We start from the raw sequence: 19,409 nt of genomic DNA, 5'->3' as shown, positions 1-19,409 counted from the left end.
CAGCTAAGAAACAGATATTTATTGGCGGCCCCCAAGGGGTATTCGCAGCCAAACAGTGGGCCCCAGCCCTATGATTAAGAAACACTGTTGTAAACAATAGAACAGCCTCCTGCGATAACAATATAACATTTGGTACATAAATGATCATTAAAACATTTTGAAATTGGTTACAAAAGCTACTAATATACCTGATTATGTAAGCAGTAACATACTGCGTCATTTCCGTTTTTTATTTGGAAACAGCTTTGTACTGTGAAGGGATATTAGCCGCTAGCTTGTTAGTGAGGTTGCATCAGTGCCAAATTTGCGAGGCACAGCTCAATATGCATTGTCACAGTATAACGTGGTACTAAAAGCTACATCATAGGGCATTTTTATACAATATATACTGCGCAACCCCAGACCAAAATATCAACATGTTTACAAAGGAAACATCCTACCCCAGAATGAACTTGGCAGGTACAAGGGCCTACTTAAAACCTGCTCTTGCCCGACATTTGTTTACCAAAGCTTGCTTGAGCTTGGCCTCCTCAATATTGTCCCAATCAGGAAGGGTACCGCATCTCAGGACATACGCTGTAAGGCAAGAACATAATAATCAGGCATTCGTAATTTTGCCACATCCGAGTTTCTACAGGTATCAAATCTATGCAATGCAATAATAATAATAATGCAAATCTAATTTAATGCTTTTTAACGCCATTTTTTTGGTACTTAAAAAAATGTAATGCCCATGTGCGACTGCATATATTATATATAGTCAAAAGCCTACAATTATCTGTATACACACAGTTGTAAGCATTAGACAAGTTAATTAGTTGAAAAGTTTAGATTAACTGTTACTCTCTCGTGTATTAGAATTGGCTTACAAAACTGTTTAATTGGAGAATGTATTTTTATTTATTTATTTTTCTGGAGTAGCATACAGTGTTTTGACTGTGTGCATGGCCGTAGAATGGCCAATTAAAAGGTTCCGTCCATCAAAACATTTAAAGGAGAACTGCACTTAAGCCCTCTAAACAAACATCCAATTCTGCATCAGATGATCAATATAATATACCCATAAGCCATTTTTTTAGTTGTGTCTGTTTAAAACATGCTGTAAATATATATATATTCTCTGAAAATATGTCTTATAATAGCCACAAACTGGAGGATACCATTTTACAATTACAATTTGTTTTAAAATAGTTAAAAGGTTTTATAGAATAATAAATGAACATCATACTAGGATTGCAAATTATGCATGTTTGGACATGGATGATCGATTTAAACATTTTAGAAAAATACAGAACGGTATTTGGAAAAATGCCAATAAAATGCATTAAAAAAAAAGCTATGTCAATTATATTAATTTGCCGATATTGAATATATTGTATTTTACACCCTCTCTGTTGTTTAAAATGTTTACAGTAAATAGCAAGTTATGTATCAAGTATCCAGCAGCTGAAGGAACTCGTATTAATTTATTGTGGGAACGTCAGAGAATAAAAGAGTTGTGGTCTGCTGTGAAAATTGCCTTGTTTGTCCATCCTAAGCCATAACTTGAGGCGCCTGCGTCACGACAGTTGCTAATGTTAGCCAAGTTAGCTCATATGTGTTGAAGTGGAGGTGATTGAAATAAACGAGTCGTGTATGAAAAAAGCTCAGCTTCCCCATTATCCTACACGCCTACTGTGACCAAAGAATGGAAAAGTTTAGGCCCCCAGAGCAGTTTCATTGTGCTGTATTGAGGCAGTGCTTTTGTCGCGTTCCCACCTTACAATACCTCTTGTATGCAGTTTTGACACACACACAGACAGATGTAGCAATTTCGAGGTTCTTAAGTTAATTTTAATTTTAATTTTTTTTTTTCCCGTTTGACATATTGACTATCGGCCATGTCCTACAATTGTATTACATTTTTTAAATGTCTCTGGACAACGCTTTTAATGCTTTTTATTGCCATTTAAGGCCTTAATTTACACAAAATCCATTTAATGACTTCATGCCTTGTGGAAACCCTGCACATACAGTACATTAATACACACAACCACACTTCAAGTTGATGGACATAACACTATATTGTTTATCACAATGCTAGTTTTTTGGCCAATCACAAACTGTAATTATGTAACATTCAGTTATGCTTCTCGTGTGCTATAATCGATAAGGGATCAAACTTTCTCGTATTGAACTTCTATTTAATTATTGTTACACAATTTTGGCCTGAAAACACCCTCAGTTTGGGAAAACTTACTTAGGATTTCTTCAACTTTTTTCCAGTCAAGGATGCGCTTTCCTGTTCCTGCAGGTTTGTTTCCAGGGCGACCAAAAGCGACAGCATTTTGACACTCCTCAACTGTAAAAAAGTGGTCAAAAAGTGCGTGGAATAAACGCATGCAATTGGGCTTTGAAGCATGACTCATGGCAGCAAGGTGGAACGAGGACATGAATACGCCGCTCTCAGGAAAGAGCTCCTGCTGGCCCGATTGTTGAGGAGAGCCATCGCTGTATTTGTCACTAACGAGGTCGCAGAGAGTTTGGAGTACTCTGACTTGGTCCGGATCTGAAAGGGAAAAAATAGCACAAACAATACCCGAATGAGAAAATAATGTGTTCAAGGCCAAATCACAAATTTACGTAAACAAAATAATTACATCATGAATAAATTAGCATTAATTACTTGCCTATTTTCAAGAGGACTTCTTCGATTTGTTGCTTTTCTCGCAGGATTTTTTCGAACTCCTCCCAACATCCATCACATGGCGTCCATGATTTTTCTGCCTGCGGTCGATATGAGATAGTGTCCTCGACAGATGGGTTGCCTGCATCTCTCCTGTCAAAAGAGATGAGAAATACTGAACTACAAAAAAATTACTGAAATGACCCACATTTTAACCTCCAGCGGCCAAAGTGGACCTAATAGACTAAAAATATAAAACAAAACAAACAATCACATTGTATGTTTTCAGGTAATTTGCATTTTTTTTTCCATGGAATTGATCACCTAGAAACCTCTTTTGGGAGTATATTTGAAGTATCAAATATGGATATCATGCAAAAAGATGCACATTAATTACTTTTTAAAAAATTCATACAATGTGATTTTATGGATTTTTGTTTTGGATTCTATCACTTACAATTGAAGTGTACCTATAATGATAATAATAATAATAATAATAATAATAATAAAAGTAACAGACCTCAAACTACAAAATCAGCAGTGTATAAATGATTTGTTCTCCTCACTCTATGATGGACAGTACCAATAATGAAAATAAATGTACCATGACCAAAATTGACCATATCTACAATCATTCTGTACAGTACTCCTAAACAAAAACATTTCAAATCAAAGACAAAGGAACTGGACCAATACTGAAGATGAAATCTTCTTGACTGCAAGGAAATAGACAACTCACTTAGTCAACAATACCAACAGATTATGACAGATTTTACAATATTAAGTTATACATAACATTGACTATCACCAAAAAGTTATTACTTTATATATCTCAGGATTATTTATGAAATGTACAATTAAGTATAAACTGTCAAACCAGTACTTATATTTGGATTAAAAAATGTTTTTAAACTATGGCATATTGAGATTTCCGCCTTAACTACTTTCTTTCACACAGGAAGTACAGGCATGTGAGCACCCTTTGACAAAAGAGGAAAATTTACAAAAAAGAGGAACATTTCTATCTGCACATAGTGCTCACACGCAAGCCCCGAAAATATTTTTTTAAGAATCGATACTACATAGTCCTGGGCCAATAAAACAATAAATATATATCGCAATAGACACATAATGATATAAATATTAAATGCGTTCGATAAAATATTTGAGCAAGCAAGATTCGCTGCATGAGGTCACTCGCGCTTTGGGAACCCAGAAAACAGAAAACAGGAAGTGTCACTGAGCAATGGGAGGGACATGCTATAACAGACAATCAGTTAACAGTATTTACTGAGCAATGGAAGGGATACGCCAACAGCCAATCACGTAACAGTATCAACAACAAGTAAGCTAGCTCGATGATGCTAATTATGCTAACTAGCAAGCTTGTTTTGGTTTCCCTGTCCTGAAATTCAGTGCGGCGTTTAGGCAAGAGCAACAGCAAGTACCTGCGGCCGAGGCGAGCGTTCCATAAATTTTGTTTGGATCCTATTTTTTGATATTGTTTACTTAATTCATCCATGGAACTTTTGTTATTGTTGAAAGCTCCGGATCGGACAGGTTTTCACGGGACACATTTCTGGTGTTGTGTGTTGCTCTGAGAACCCACGGGTGTTTAGTTAATGCTCGATTGCTGATAAGAAAGCAAAGTTAGCTCTGTTTTTTGACACTCATCCTTCAACCCCCATCCTTACACTACTTTTATTTATATTTTTATATATTTTAATTTATATTTAATTTTTAAAAATGCGGAATTTATATTTTGACGTGAAACTGAATGTTTAAAAACGTAGATTTGTTCTGTTAAGAAAGTATATATTGTGTAACTATTTTTTTTTCTCAATAAAACTTGTTTATAAGATTTCAGTGTGTTCAAGTACTTCTTGAGCACATTTATCAATACTGTGATAACAATTGTAACCATGACATGAAATGTAAATTTTTTTACTCCCTAGTTTTGACACATGAGATTGTAGAGTGGATATTTACACTCTATGAACATTTTGACCATGATTAAAAAGTAATAAAATGATGGCAAATAATTGTTTTCAGGGTCCACAAGTTCAGAACTTTTAATCCTGAAATCAAAGTGGATACAGATGTTGGGGTTTTGGCAATGAAATACATTAAATATTTGTATTTGTCATTCACATACTATTTACTGAAACAATTATTTGATGGCAGATAAAATAATATTTCAGTTAATGCTGTTTTTTTGGTTTGGAAATTCACCAAATTTGATTTTATAAAGATGAAAAGTTTTGAACTTGTAGCCCCATAGGCATGAGGTAATAAATGTCAATCTTACCCATAGGGTGGTGGTCCAACAGTGTTTCTGCCTGTTACAAGTCCCCCGTCACTTTTCCTGAAATATATTCAACAGTTGCCCTATAAAATTTACCATCTGACCACTTTGCTAAAACAGAATCTCCTGTTCTAAGATCTAAGATCTGCACAGGAGCTTCATCTCTTGACAAAATGTCTGCTCCAGTAAAGATTTTGCCGGTATAACCGTCCTCCCATCTGACGAAGGCCAAACACCCTGAAAGAGAGAGTGCAAAAGAGAAAGTGTTTAACATTTTTTATTTGAGTATAAAAATTTGGACTGGTATTTGTCACCTCATTTGGACAACAATGTTATGATTATTCCCTCTCCCCATCCCTATATGCATTTTAAAGCATATGCAGTAGGGTGAGCTTGCCCATCGCTGTCTTAGAGGTGTGTGGCCTCATTACAATTAGGGTACTGTTACTAACCTTCTTGGGGCGACTTTCCCAAGGTGGCATTCTCAGCTGTTCTTTAAATAATAAACAAACTAATAAAGTCCTTTTTCCAGTTTGTTAGCTACATGTAACACGGCAATTTGGCTTAACCATAGTCCGCTTTGCCACACATACAGAAACTTACCAGATTGCTCATTTGGGGGAGGAGAATTGTGCAGGTCCTTCATTTTCTTTGTGGGAACTCTTAACCTCTTATGTTGTCCATCCATCCATCCATTTTCTACCGCTTATTCCCTTTGGGGTCGCGGGGGGCGCTGGAGCCTATCTCAGCTACAATCGGGCGGAAGGCGGGGTACAACCTGGACAAGTCGCCACCTCATCACAGGGCCTCTTATGTTGTCATTTTCTTTTTGTCCATCCTGTTAATGAAAAAATAAATTTTGTATCACAAACTGGGGATAGGTTGATTGGCAACACTAAATTGACGCGAGTGTGTGAATGTAGTCTGTCGATCTGTGTTGACTTGTCCAGGGTGTACCCCGCCTTCCGCCCTAGCGCAGTTGGGATAGGCTCCAGCACCCCCCACGACACGGAAGGGAAAAGCAGTAGAAAATAGATAGATGGATGGAACTATAATATAAATGGAAAGTATTTACATATATGGGGTCACTTCATATGGATGTTAACTTTTTGGGTAAATCATATTTAACTTCTGTCAAAAACAAGTAAACAAAATGATTGTTTATGATCGTTCTGGCTATAGTAAAAAAAAAAACTCAACCCGGACAGTTTAATTCTTATCTATTTTGGGGTGCGGGGGGCTTGATGGCACCTTTTTATAATAGGGTACATATTAATAAAGTTATGGCATTTTCAACAAAATAGGTCATGAATAAAATATTGAGCCCCAATGACTTTGTATTGAAGAGGTTGACCATAAATTGCATTTTGACCAGGTTAAGACAATCATAACTTTTTAAACATGTATCACAGGAAAATTATTCTTATATTACGTAACTCGTAAGAGGTTCCGCAGCCTCCGAAGCAGAACCTCCAGGTTCTGTAACAGCTTCTTCCCTCAGGCCGTAAGGCTCTTGAACGCATCATAATGAAATTACCCCCTCAACTCCCCCCAAAATGGATTAACTCGCTGGAATAAAAAAGACAATATAACATACATCCATAAACGTGGACGCATGTGAAAAAGTGCAATATATTTATCTGTACAGTAACCTATTTATTTATTTATATATGCACCTTATTGCTTTTTTATCCCGCACTACCCTTAGCTTATGTAACACAATTTCGTTCCTATTTGTACTGTAAAGTTCAAATTTGAATGACAATAAAAAGGAAGTCTAAGTCTAACTAGTCTTAACAAGACCTGTCTGATAATGCTAGTTTCATTTAAATGAATGAATGTTTCAAATTTTACACACATAGCTACTTTATTTTCCAATATATATGCAGTTTATATGATCAATAGCGTGATACAATACATACTGGCCACTGCCAGCTAGTAAGCAAATGTACTGCTGCTTTCAAAATGGCGGGGCACATTTGTTAATCATTTAACACTTTTGGATGTCATCTCTTATTTATTACAACTAGCCAGCCATACCAATAAAATGCAGCACGGACCTTCTTTGTCGATTGTTACTTTACCTACAACAGTATTATAAAAATGTTTAAAGTCAAACCCCAAAATTAATATGCACTGTATAATCTAATTGTGAAGGTCATTATGTATACTAGTGATGGGTCCGGCAACACCGATGCATCGGCGCATGCGTCGAGCTCATAGAGCGAAACCCTGTGTCGGTGCGCGTACCGTTTTTAGAAAGTCACGTGACCGATCATGAGCTGTTTTGGTCACGTGACCGATACGCGAACTGTGTCGCACTGACGCCTCCTCTGTGCCCTGTGAGCGGGTCTTTTCTACAGCCGGAGAAATAATAACTAAGAAGAGAAAGCGTCTAAAATTGAATACGTTGGAAAAACTGTTTTTTTTTAAATAAAAATGTGTAAAAAAAAATAAAATAATAATTTCCAGGTCCACAAGCATCCTCATTCACAACACGTTCTCTTAGATTTCCATGTTATGATACATGTTCACATTATTTATTGACTGTATCTAAAAAAGACAAAAAATATATTTTTATTTAAATGAAGTTATGAAATAATCCTAAATGAAATACAATGACTTGGTTTATATTATTGTATATACTAGGTCAGTGGTTCTCAACCTTTTTTCAGCAATGTACCCCCTGTGATTTTTGTTTTAATTCAAGTACCCCCTAATCAGAGCAAAGCATTTTTGGTTGGAAAAAAAAAGACAAAGAAGTAAAATACAGCACTATGTCATCAGTTTCTGATTTATTAAATTGTATAACAGTGCAAAATATTGCTCATTTGTAGTGGTCTTTCTTGAACTATTTGGAAAAAAAGATATACAAATAACTAAAAACTTGTTGAAAAATAAACAAGTGATTCAATTATAAATAAAGATTTATACACATAGAAGTAATCATCAACTTAAAGTGCCCTCTTTGGGGATTGTATTAGAGATCCATCTGGATTCATGAACTTAATTCTAAACATTTCTTCACACAAAAAAAAAATCTTTAACATCAATATTTATGGAACATGTCCACAAAAAATCTAGCTGTCAACACTGAATATTGCATTTCTTTTCACAGTTCTTTTTGACAGAAATTTTAGTGACAAACCTGAGCTTGTGCTTCACTGAGTTTATGACCTTACATTCATATTTTGTTGAAGTATTATTCAATAAATATATTTATAAAGGATTTTTGAATTGTTGCTATTTTTAGAATATTTTTAAAAAATCTCACGTACCCCTGGCATACCTTCAAATACCCCCAGGGGTACGCGTACCCCCATTTGAGAACCACTGTACTAGGTCATAAAATCAGTGTCAGTTGAGTCGGTCCATAGGTTGCCTGTAGGGATTTTTAATGTCCAGCAGATGTCAGTATTTAGTGACACGGTATCGACACAGTATCAATACAGTTTTGCAATGTGTCGAAACGCTTCATGAGGCTTCATCAACCCATCACTACCTACAACAGTATTATAAAAATGTTTAAAGTCAAACCCCAAAATTAATATGCACTGTATAATCTAATTGTGAAGGTCATTATGTATACTAACATTACTTGCTGGGCAGACGCCATTAGCGTTACCGCAACCTCTCAAAGGACCACTCGTTGTCATAACAGTTAAATATTTTCACTTCACAACATTACATGGTTAACCAACTAAAAAATATTAGGATACTTACCTCTCCAAGTCTTCTGTCACAAGCGTTGCGGTTGTCGTTTCCAAAAACGTTCCCGCTTCTTCTTCTCTTTCTTCTTCTTCCTCGTTTTCGTTCGAGGTCGGCGCACACAACGTTAAAATGTTACGCCACCTACTGTTTTCCCGCTTCTTCTTCTTCTGACGTTGATGGCAAACAACGCGTCATGTCCGCCGCTGTCTGATAGAAGGCGTGAATTTTCTGAATTGCCTTCCTTTGAAAGTTACACATAGCCAAAAATGGCTATTTTCAGATGGACATATAAGGAGAAAATCAACTTTATCTAAATTTTGAGATGTGTATCTGTCTCATCAACATTCTCGCGAGATTTGGCACGGCGCCCCATGAATCTGTCCAATCATATTTGCTCTTCCTGGAAAACACGCATGCACATTTAGTGGGCGAATGTGACTTGTATCGATTGGAGGAAACAATTCAGCATCGAAGGAATAACTACTAAAAGTAAGTAATACCATTTATTGTTTTTGTTTTGGTATTTAAATTACTTTAACACACACGAGTTATTATTCATCAAACTAATGTAACGTCACTGTGTTACGAAAATAGAGCTATAAATGCCGCATTCAACGGCACCTTGCTCGAAGCTATGATACTTACCTCCACCGAGGCATCGCAAGTGATAAGATACACTTTATACATCCCATAGTGAAATAACAATGATAGACATAAATGTACAGAGAACATTGGAAGTGGAACAATATAAATTACTGAACATACACTGCTTCAACATAATATAGAGTTTTACATTTACAAGAAGTTCCACTGTGTATTCCAGCAACCTTTGTCTGTATTCACATAGTATTGGAGTGTCAAAATGACAAAACGAAAACCTGCAAAACGATGGAGAAGAACCGGTAAAGAAGTCGACTCAAATAAACGATCAAGAAGGACTGTACAATTGGTGAGTAGTAGAGATGCGCGGATAGGCAATTATTTCATCCGCAACCGCGTCAGAAAGTCGTCAACCATCCGCCATCCACCCGATGTAACGTTTGATCAGAACTTCACCCGCCCACCATCCGCCCGTTGTTATATATCTAATATTAATAAACATTTTTTAAAAAAGGGTGAAAACTACGCGAATTGCACCTTGTGCAGACAAGATTTTTCGATCGGACACGGAGGAATTAGCGATGTAAAAGACCACGTTGGGACAAAAAAACACAAGTCTAATGCCGTTGCTAGCGATACAAGTGGAAAACTTTCAACGTTTTTCGTCGCCCAAACAGATTCTTTGGATGTGATAAATGCCGAAGTTTTATTTACGGAGGCAATAATTGAGCATGGACTTCCAATCGCACTGGCTGATCACATGGGACAGTTAATAATGTAATGCAACCTTTAAAAATCATTACGCGGTGATCGCGATCCCAAAAATAAACTTTTCTTGCATGATAATGTCCAGAAAAATTCGCTTTATATTACTATAGAGTCCTTTTAACGAATGAGTTTGATGGTTTATCACAAACCTTAAATGAAAGAAGTCCTTTGTTCTCCTGCACCATGCATGCGCAATCCTGTCGGCTGTATTTCACAGCACGACATACTGTAAAAAGTGTTTATACTATTTATACTTTCAATTAACAAATTGAAGTCTTGTGAAAGGTTGACAGGATAACTGGCATTAACTGTCAAAATAATTTCAAACTATTGAAGTTAGCTTACAGAATAAACATGTCAATCAACCCATATGATTTTTGCTGTAATATTTTTGTTTTGAAAAGTCACTGTGACTGATAGAAAAGTGATGGTTTTAGCAACATTTTAACCTGTCTGAATGCTAATAATCATTTTGCGTCGGGGGGCCTGAACCTCCCACCAGGACTTTGTCCTGGACCTACCGGGGCCTGCGGCCCCTGGACCCTGGCTACTAGGTTTTTCTGATTTAAAAGTTGGCAGGTATGGTGAGGTTATAAAGCTTTTGCCTGTTAAAGAAAGGAGACTGATCCAATGCACAGACATTCGCGTGCCACGCTGTCACGACCCAGACGCACACCAGTGCGCAATCATATGGGAGCCGCGCTGAGCGCACCTCCAAGCGCGTCTCGCTGCCGGCGACGGCCAGATATGGGCCCACGCTCCAGCGCCATCCATTTTCAGGGCTAGTTGATTCGGCAGGTGGGTTGTTACACACTCCTTAGCGGGTTCCAACTTCCATGGCCACCGTCCTGCTCTCTATATCAACCAGGGTGAGCCCCACCCCTTTCATGAGCGCACTACGCGCGGAGTGACCCCTGTTACGCGCCCCCGGCAACAGGGGTGGCAAGCAGGTAAGCTGCGCGGGCGGAGCGCGCGGAGTGACCCATGTTACGAGCCCCCGGCCACGGGGGTGGCGGGCAGGTAAGCTGTTTACCTGCTGCGCGTGACGCCGGCCGCGGCGAAAGCGGACGAGGCGGGGTGTCGGTGCGGTGGGCGCGGTAGTGACCCTGGACGTGCGTCGGGCCCTTCTCGCGGATCGCTTCAGCTACGGCTCCCGGTGGGGCCCTCTCGGGGGAAGGGGCCTCGGTCCCGGACCCCGGCGAGGCGTCCCTTCTCCGCTCCGTAAAAGTGTCCATCTCTTTTCTTTTTTTTTCTTCTGTTGTGGCATATGCAGCAGGTGCCTGCTCGTTTTTCGTATGTGGGTAACAACATTTAACTATGTATATATATTTCCGAATTGGTTTAACTGCCACTCGCAAAAAAAAAAATAAATAAAAAAAATGAATCCGCCCGACCCGACCCGCGAGCGGATAAAATCTTAGTTTTTTTAATTTCATCCGCCCGATCCGCGGATAATCCGCGGACTCCGCGGTTGTGTCCGCAAACCGCGCATCTCTAGTGAGTAGACTGGCATAGTGGTGGTGCATTAAACTGGCAGCAGATATAATATGTGATACTTTATTTTTCTTCCTGCAGCCACCAATGTGAATGTGGAGACTGATGAGCAATGTCTAAGTAAGTTATATGTATATGCGTGTTCTTTGTTTATGTGAATTAGTTCTGATTGAGATTTACAGACCAGATAGATGGATAAAAAGCTGTCCACAGTTTGTCAGGAACAAGCATGGAAATATTGCTTTCTTTTACCCTGATTACAGTAGCACATATATGAAGAATGAAACTTGAAATATGAGTTATCTCAGCATGTGTAATTAATCTTCTTTGAACCTTTCATCTTCAAGTTAAGGCTGGTAGGTAACATCAAGTCATGATTAGGGATGTAACAATATCAAAATGTCATGGTATTATATCGTCACAGTGTTAAAGCCACGGTAAGATATTGTTACAAACATGTCAACGTGTGTTAAATGAAGTGGCAAGAATGTTTAGGATAAACACACTTACTGTAATTGAATACAAACATAATGTTCATATGTTGTAGTCCTATTTATTATTTATTAAATACAGGTATTTTAAGTGCAAAGGAATGGTGCAAAATCATCCAGAATTTCAAGTAACACACATATTTTAGTTTAATCTAACACAGCAGTTATAGGCACAGAAATATTTCACAGCAACAATTCCTCTGAGCTACGAAGCAAAAACGTTCCCGTCACTCCTGCACACTTCCTCTTTTTCGCCCCTATATAATGTCCCCTGTTTGAACTTTGTTGTCCCACACTGCGCAGGTTATCATGGGAGATCGAGTTTACTTCTCAGATCAGCCCACTTAATATTGTCAGAAAAAAACACACTGACGGGAGTTCTCGTTTGATAGCGTCACACATCACGGCATTATTGTGAGAATTTTGAAACCAAAATAACGCAATATTTACAATAATGTTGCATCCCTCGTCAAGATCCTTTCTCATAGGTTTGGTTTGCTGCTGTGTATTTACTAATCATTGGCATTGTTTATCACTGAAGTTCCACACTTTCTTTTTATAGTGCGTGTTGTATTGTGATGAGTTACATTTAATACTGTGGATTATGTGTTACCACAAACACAGAAGATACGTAAACATGAACTACAATGCGATCAAGATGTGGGAAAAAAGTAAATGCATTCCATTAGCTAGATTTGTATAATGTGTTCAATTTATGTCAACTTGCTTCTTGTTTCGCAATTTTCTTCTTTTCTTTTAATTATTTTAATTTTTAGAGTTTTTTGGTTCCTCTTCTTTGTGTCAGAAGGTAGCAGCAGGGGAACAGAAGGAGCCCAAAACACTGCTCTTCATATGGAACACATCCAACCTCCAGGTGTCCATGCAGGATGTACCACTCTGGAACATCAAACCTCTCCCTACCCGCCAGGTACACCCACCGTCTTCTGTGTCTGACTAATGTTTTGCTGTGAATTTTGTCACAAAGCATATCCTGCTAAAATATGCCAAACTTTTGAGTGTAAGAATGTGAGCGATATGCTGAGATGTTATACGTTTTGCCTTGTGACAAAATGTTATAAAAAACTTTTAATGATTTTTATTCTATTTTAATTTCAGCACATGAAAATATTTCTACTTTTGACTCTATCAAAGACAATGGAAAACCATTTTCCAGATCAGCCCTCATAGATCCTCCCGATGGCCTAACAACTGAACTACATGTCGATGCTGAGTATGATCCATCTCAATCATTTGAGGAATCTCTCCCTGATATGGGGGATTGGATGTACAATGACGGACATATGTTTAATGAAGGATTTGAAGATAGTTTGAGTGAGGAGTGTACAGAAGAGTCAAATATCAAGGACACAACAGACAAACCATTATATGACAATGCATCAGTAACCGTGGCAGAGTGCCTTCTGATCATCATGGCTTATGAAAACTGTCATAAAGTCTCTGATAAGGCCCTATAAGCGATTTGCTGAAAATGTTCAAGTTGCTTTGTCCCGATAGTCTGAATGCAGACTGCTTAAACAGTGTGCAGAAGTTCAAAAACTTTCTTTTATCCCGCTCTGCATCATCGCCTATGTTATTACATAAATACTGCAGTAATTGTTTTGGGCCATTAGAAAGTAAACAAATAAAATGTCTGTCTTGTGGGACCAGTGTGTCAGAAGAAAGATCCTCATCCTTTATAGAGGTTCCAATTAAGGCTCACATAAGGTCATTGTTCCTCAAGCCAGGTTTTCAGGATAAGCTTTACTTCAGATTAAGCAGAAAGAAGGCAGATGCTAACAACATTGAAGATATATATGATGCAGAAGTTTACAAACAGCTTGTCGATAGGGGTGGTCCTCTTAGTGACCCTAAAAACATCTCACTTGGAACACCGATGAAGACAAAAATTGATATTTGTTAAGGCTCATACATGGTACTCAAAATATACCTATGCAGATGGTAAATGTAGTCAAACTTGTGCAGTCTATTCCTGTTATTTCACAAACTATTAAACCAGGGAATGTCATAGCTGAATTTTACAGACATATGACTAAAGATGATAGTTTCTGTCAGGAAAACAAATATTTGTCTAGGATTAAACTATATGGAGCACCTAGTGAACTTCTATTGGACACAGTTCACCTCTGCATTGCAAATACATGCTGGTCACTGCATCAATTCTGGAACAGTAAGCATCTCTCACAGGGCACAAGTTAAGAGAAATTATCTCACATCAAAACACTATGGTAAAGGTAATAGAAGAAACAATGTTACAGTTTTTTTTTCAAATGACGGATAAACAAAGTATGGACAGATTGATTTCTTCTTTATCACAGCACAATCATGTACAAAATGGGCCCTCCTTCGTGAATTCAAACATGCAGGGTTTTCTTTGCTGCAAGATAGTGTAACAAATGGTACATGAAGTCATGTTATTCCCCTATTGGAAACCTCTGCCAGTACAGTAGTATGATTGGATGACATATTGGGTAAAGTTGTTTTCCTTGACTTCACATCTGTGCCTGGCATTGTGTTTGCAGTTCATTTCCCAAACATACTTGAAAAGTTTTAACTAATTAAGAACTCAACTGGCCTAAGAAGTCACAAATCAAATATTTGATCATTGTTATAAATGCTCTGAAAATACACACCGATGAGATGTTGCCGTGGATGCTGTAAAAGTCTGTAAATATGTACTGTATATGGAGTATCATTGTTGATTAAGTTTTTGCATTGTCTGTAATATTTCAGTGGCCAATATATTAAAATGTACTTGTTAAATAAAACCACTGTCTTTTTTAATATTTAGGCCTACTACGTTACTGTATTTTAATATTAGTCCTTATCATGGTGGTTGGAGAGCCAAAGGTTTTCTGAAGTGGTACTTTGTGAAAAGAGTTTGAGAATCACTGCTCTAGAAAGTACACTAATGTTAAAAGGTCTTAAAAAGTGTCTTGTGATCATAACAGTATTGTTTGGGTTCAGTTTTAAATCTCACAATTGTAGTCACTGAGTTACTGCACATGGCGTGTGTATAAGAAATCAACAAATTAAGTAGAACATTATGCATTAAACCATATAGATTACAGACCATATATCCATATTGCCTGAATTAATTATTTACTCCAAATATTGGCATGAGATAAACTGGAGTATGATTGAGGTATAATTAAATTGTGCCAATTAAAATGTATTTTTAATTTATTTTTCCTAAGATAGAAAAGAGGCATATCTGACAACTCAAATGGTGAGCAGTGAGAGACAAAACCAAGTATATCTCTCACTGAGACATCATTGAGACATATTGAAACCAATACTCATCAATTTTCTTTTTGCCGAAATAGAAAAGAGACATCTGAGAACTCAAACAGTGAGTAGTGAGAAACAAAACCATGTATATCTCTCACTGAGACATAATTGAGACATATTGGAGACCAGCTCATTCATCTCTCATTTTGCTCTTAGTTGAAATCGGGAAAAGAGATAACTGTTAGACAACTTTGAGATCTCTCACTGTGAGCCTTATTTCTCAGGAGATACATCTGAGAAGAATGAGAAAACTACTTTGGTCTCGATTCGTGCTCTTTTATGTCTAGGAGATGTTTATAAGACATACATGAGATCTCATCTTCAATTTTGCTTTGCTATGGGATTGTTTGCGGATTTTTGGATGGGTATTTATTGGGTTTTATGGGCGGAATAAAGGACCTCTCATTGGCTCCATTGTAAGCAGACTTTTATTTACGTTTACTTACGAGTTAGAATACATTAAAAAAAATACATCGGATGTCATGTCTTTCATAATGATTGTGAACCATAGGCAGAACTCCAAAAAAAAGTACAGTTCCCCTTTGATGGCAATGACTAGTTCATTTATATAGTTCAAATTGTTTTGACATGAACACAGGCAGCATGACGAGCTCTGTTATGATGCAGAGAAGGCAGTTGAAATGGAGCAAAATGAAGCAGATGGCCTGATTTTATTACAAAAGTAACAATGATAGAACAGTCAAACAAAAAGTGATTTGCAAGAAGGAGAAAACTCGGCAAATAAATGTACACAATGAAGTGTAAAACAAGAAAAAAAACTTGAGGATGGAACAGGAAGTATTAAGCAAAAGTTACTCAGAATCCAGAATGCCAACGCATAGCATAGCCGAGCAGGGGCACGGCCTCCTCAAATAAATGTCTTGCCCCCTCAAATCGAAAGTTTGGAAATTGAGAAAGTACATTTGAACATTTTCACAAAATTAATATAATACAAGTTAACAAAAGTATCGTCAGCAGTGGAAAAATCAGCTGAAAAAGAGACAATACAACATCTCCCTGATCTCTGTCATTCCATTGTGATGGTTCCGCAAGTCCACGCACACCCAGACACAAACACCCCTCCTTGCCTCAGCTGTCAGTAAACCAGTGTCGACGAATAAAAACCAGACAAAAAATGAAATCCAACCATATTCAAATTAGTCATTAAACAAAAATGTATGGATTTATTTAACGTGTTCTACATGGTAATATGTGAACACCTGAGGGAATGTGAAGAGGACATATTTTATTTTTGACGTTACATGAAGCAGATGACTGTGACATCTTCAGAGCTGTAAGTTAAAGTTATGTGTATTTGCTGCTTCCGGGTCTACTGCACTCATAAACAAATTATGATGAAAGCATGCATCGTAACTCCATTTCACAACACACATACTGCACATACCTGCTTTGTCAGACACTTAGCATGAAAATAGAAAAAGTGCCTGAAAGTGGGGAACTGTTGACTTTCTGTTAGTAAAACACAACACAAAAAACATGATACTGTGTCAAGAGTGTGGGCAGTGTTGTTAAGTTTTTCTGTGTGAATGAGTGGAGAATACAGACGTGTTGGGGCATGATGCAGCTGACCTGATGGTAAACTAGTTTGAGAAGAATGTTTTTCTATTACCTATAAGACTACTGTATCTTTCCATTTTGTAAATACTGACTATTGTGTGTGTGAAGCTCTTATTAAGGTTAAATTCAATTTAAGAATTAGGCTATTAAGTTAAGATAATTTTGTGATTGTTAACATGTGTATGAAGGATATTTTGTTTCACTTTTATTTTTTAGTTTCCTCCTGAGGGATTGCCACCTTATTGTTGTCTAGGGCAGTAGTTATCAACCTTTTTTCAGTGATGTACCCCCTGTGAACATTTTTTTTAATTCAAGTACCCCCTAATCAGAGCAAAGCATTTTTGGTTGAAAAAAAGAGATAAAGAAGTAAAATACAGCACTATGTCATCAGTTTCTGATTTATTAAATTGTATAAAATATTGCTCATTTGTAGTGGTCTTTCTTGAACTATTTGAAAAAAAAAGAAGATATAAAATAACTAAAAACTTGTTGAAAAATAAACAAGTGATTAAATTATAAATAAAGATTTCTACACATAGAAGTAATCATCAACTTAAAGTGCCGTCTTTGGAGATTGTAATAGAGATCCATCTGGATTCATTAACTTAATTCTAAACATTTCTTCACAAAAAAAGAAATCTTTAACATCAATATTTATGGAACATGTCCACAACAAATCTAGCTGTCAACACTGAATATTGCATTGTTGCATTTCTTTTCACAGTTCTTTTTGACAGACATTTTAGTGAGAAACCTGAGCTTGTGCTTCACTGAGTTTATGAACTTACATTCATATTTTGTTGAAGTATTATTCAATAAATATATTTATAAAGGAGGGTGTACCCCGCCTTCCGCCGATTGTAGCTGAGATTTGGCTCCAGCGCCCCCCGCGACCCCGAAGGGAATACGCGGTAGAAATGGATGGATGGATTTTTGAATTGTTGCTATTTTTAGAATATTTAAAAAAAATCTCACGTGCCCCTTGGCATACCTTCAAGTACCCCCAGGGGTACGCGTACCCCCATTTGAGAACCACTGGTCTAGGGGTTGTGTAACTGGTGGCCTTAAAGTAGAACTGCACTTTTTAAAAAACATTAATTGTGTATGATTGTCTCGCATAATCATTCACACTCATTATGTGAGAAAAGAAAACATATGTTTTTCTCTTTTACGCATTCAAAAAACTAAATACATGCGATAAAAGTCAGCTCACAATGTAGCCTCTAAGAGTCACTCTATTCTGCCTATAAAGCGCTCAAAAAAACATCCAAACACCTCCATCAAGGTTTTATATACATGTTATATATATACAGTCACGATCAAAAGACACTTGTAAAGAACATAAAGACACGGCTGTCTTGAGTTTCCAGTAATTTGTACAACTCTTATTTTTTTGTGATAGAGTGATTGGAGCACATACAGGTAAAAGCCAGTAAATTAGAATATTTTGAAAAACTTGATTTATTTCAGTAATTGCATTCAAAAGGTGTAACTTGTACATTATATTTATTCATTGCACACAGACTGATGCATTCAAATGTTTATTTCATTTAATTTTGATGATTTGAAGTGGCAACAAATGAAAATCCAAAATTCCGTGTGTCACAAAATTAGAATATTACTTAAGGCTAATACAAAAAAGGGATTTTTAGAAATGTTGGCCAACTGAAAAGTATGAAAATGAAAAATATGAGCATGTACCAATACTTGGTTGGAGCTCCTTTTGCCTCAATTACTGCGTTAATGCGGCGTGGCATGGAGTCGAAGAGTTTCTGGCACTGCTCAGGTGTTATGAGAGCCCAGGTTGCTCTGATAGTGGCCTTCAACTCTTCTGCGTTTTTGGGTCTGGCATTCTGCATCTTCCTTTTCACAATACCCCACAGATTTTCTATGGGGCTAAGGTCAGGGGAGTTGGCGGGCCAATTTAGAACAGAAATACCATGGTCCGTAAACCAGGCACGGGTAGATTTTGCGCTGTGTGCAGGCGCCAAGTCCTGTTGGAACTTGAAATCTCCATCTCCATAGAGCAGGTCAGCAGCAGGAAGCATGAAGTGCTCTAAAACTTGCTGGTAGACGGCTGCGTTGACCCTGGATCTCAGGAAACAGAGTGGACCGACACCAGCAGATGACATGGCACCCCAAACCATCACTGATGGTGGAAACTTTACACTAGACTTCAGGCAACGTGGATCCTGTGCCTCTCCTGTCTTCCTCCAGACTCTGGGACCTCGATTTCCAAAGGCAATGCAAAGTTTGCTTTCGTCAGAAAACATGACTTTGGACCACTCAGCAGCAGTCCAGCTCTTTTTTTCCTTAGCCCAGGTGAGACGCTTTTCGCGCTGTTTCTTGGTCAACAGTGGCTTGACACGAGGTATGCGGCAGTTGAAACCCATGTCTTTCAAGCGTCTCTTGGTGGTGGATCTTGAAGCACTGACTCCAGCAGCTGTCCACTCCTTCTGAATCTCCCCCACATTTTTGAATGGGTTTT

The 19,409-nt window shown here is 37.6% G+C and overlaps 2 long non-coding RNA genes across 3 annotated transcripts; one reads left to right on the top strand and one right to left on the bottom strand.

Annotated features, from left to right (window-relative positions):
- Positions 1 to 318: 318 nt before the first annotated feature.
- On the bottom strand, positions 319 to 8,972 carry LOC133572643 (uncharacterized). Of its 2 annotated transcripts, XR_012048619.1 has the most exons (6): positions 8,694 to 8,972; positions 5,574 to 5,808; positions 4,974 to 5,207; positions 2,670 to 2,818; positions 2,240 to 2,548; positions 319 to 576 (listed from the first exon to the last, which is right to left on the bottom strand). It is a non-coding gene; the product is annotated as an uncharacterized lncRNA (long non-coding RNA). The 2 variants fall into 2 exon arrangements; XR_009810558.2 differs by lacking the exon at positions 8,694 to 8,972 and having other exon boundaries at positions 5,574 to 6,141.
- Positions 8,973 to 9,107: 135 nt separating this feature from the next.
- On the top strand, positions 9,108 to 14,812 carry LOC133572879 (uncharacterized). The gene is made up of 5 exons (XR_009810587.1): positions 9,108 to 9,170; positions 9,529 to 9,630; positions 11,625 to 11,663; positions 12,840 to 12,962; positions 13,151 to 14,812. It is a non-coding gene; the product is annotated as an uncharacterized lncRNA (long non-coding RNA).
- The last annotated feature ends 4,597 nt before the right edge of the window (positions 14,813 to 19,409 follow it).

The sequence above is a fragment of the Nerophis lumbriciformis genome, linkage group LG30, assembly GCF_033978685.3.
Source record: "Nerophis lumbriciformis linkage group LG30, RoL_Nlum_v2.1, whole genome shotgun sequence".
In the NCBI taxonomy this organism is placed as follows: domain Eukaryota; kingdom Metazoa; phylum Chordata; class Actinopteri; order Syngnathiformes; family Syngnathidae; genus Nerophis; species Nerophis lumbriciformis.
Note: the sequence above shows the minus strand (reverse complement) of the source record. Positions and strands in the feature narration are given on the sequence as shown.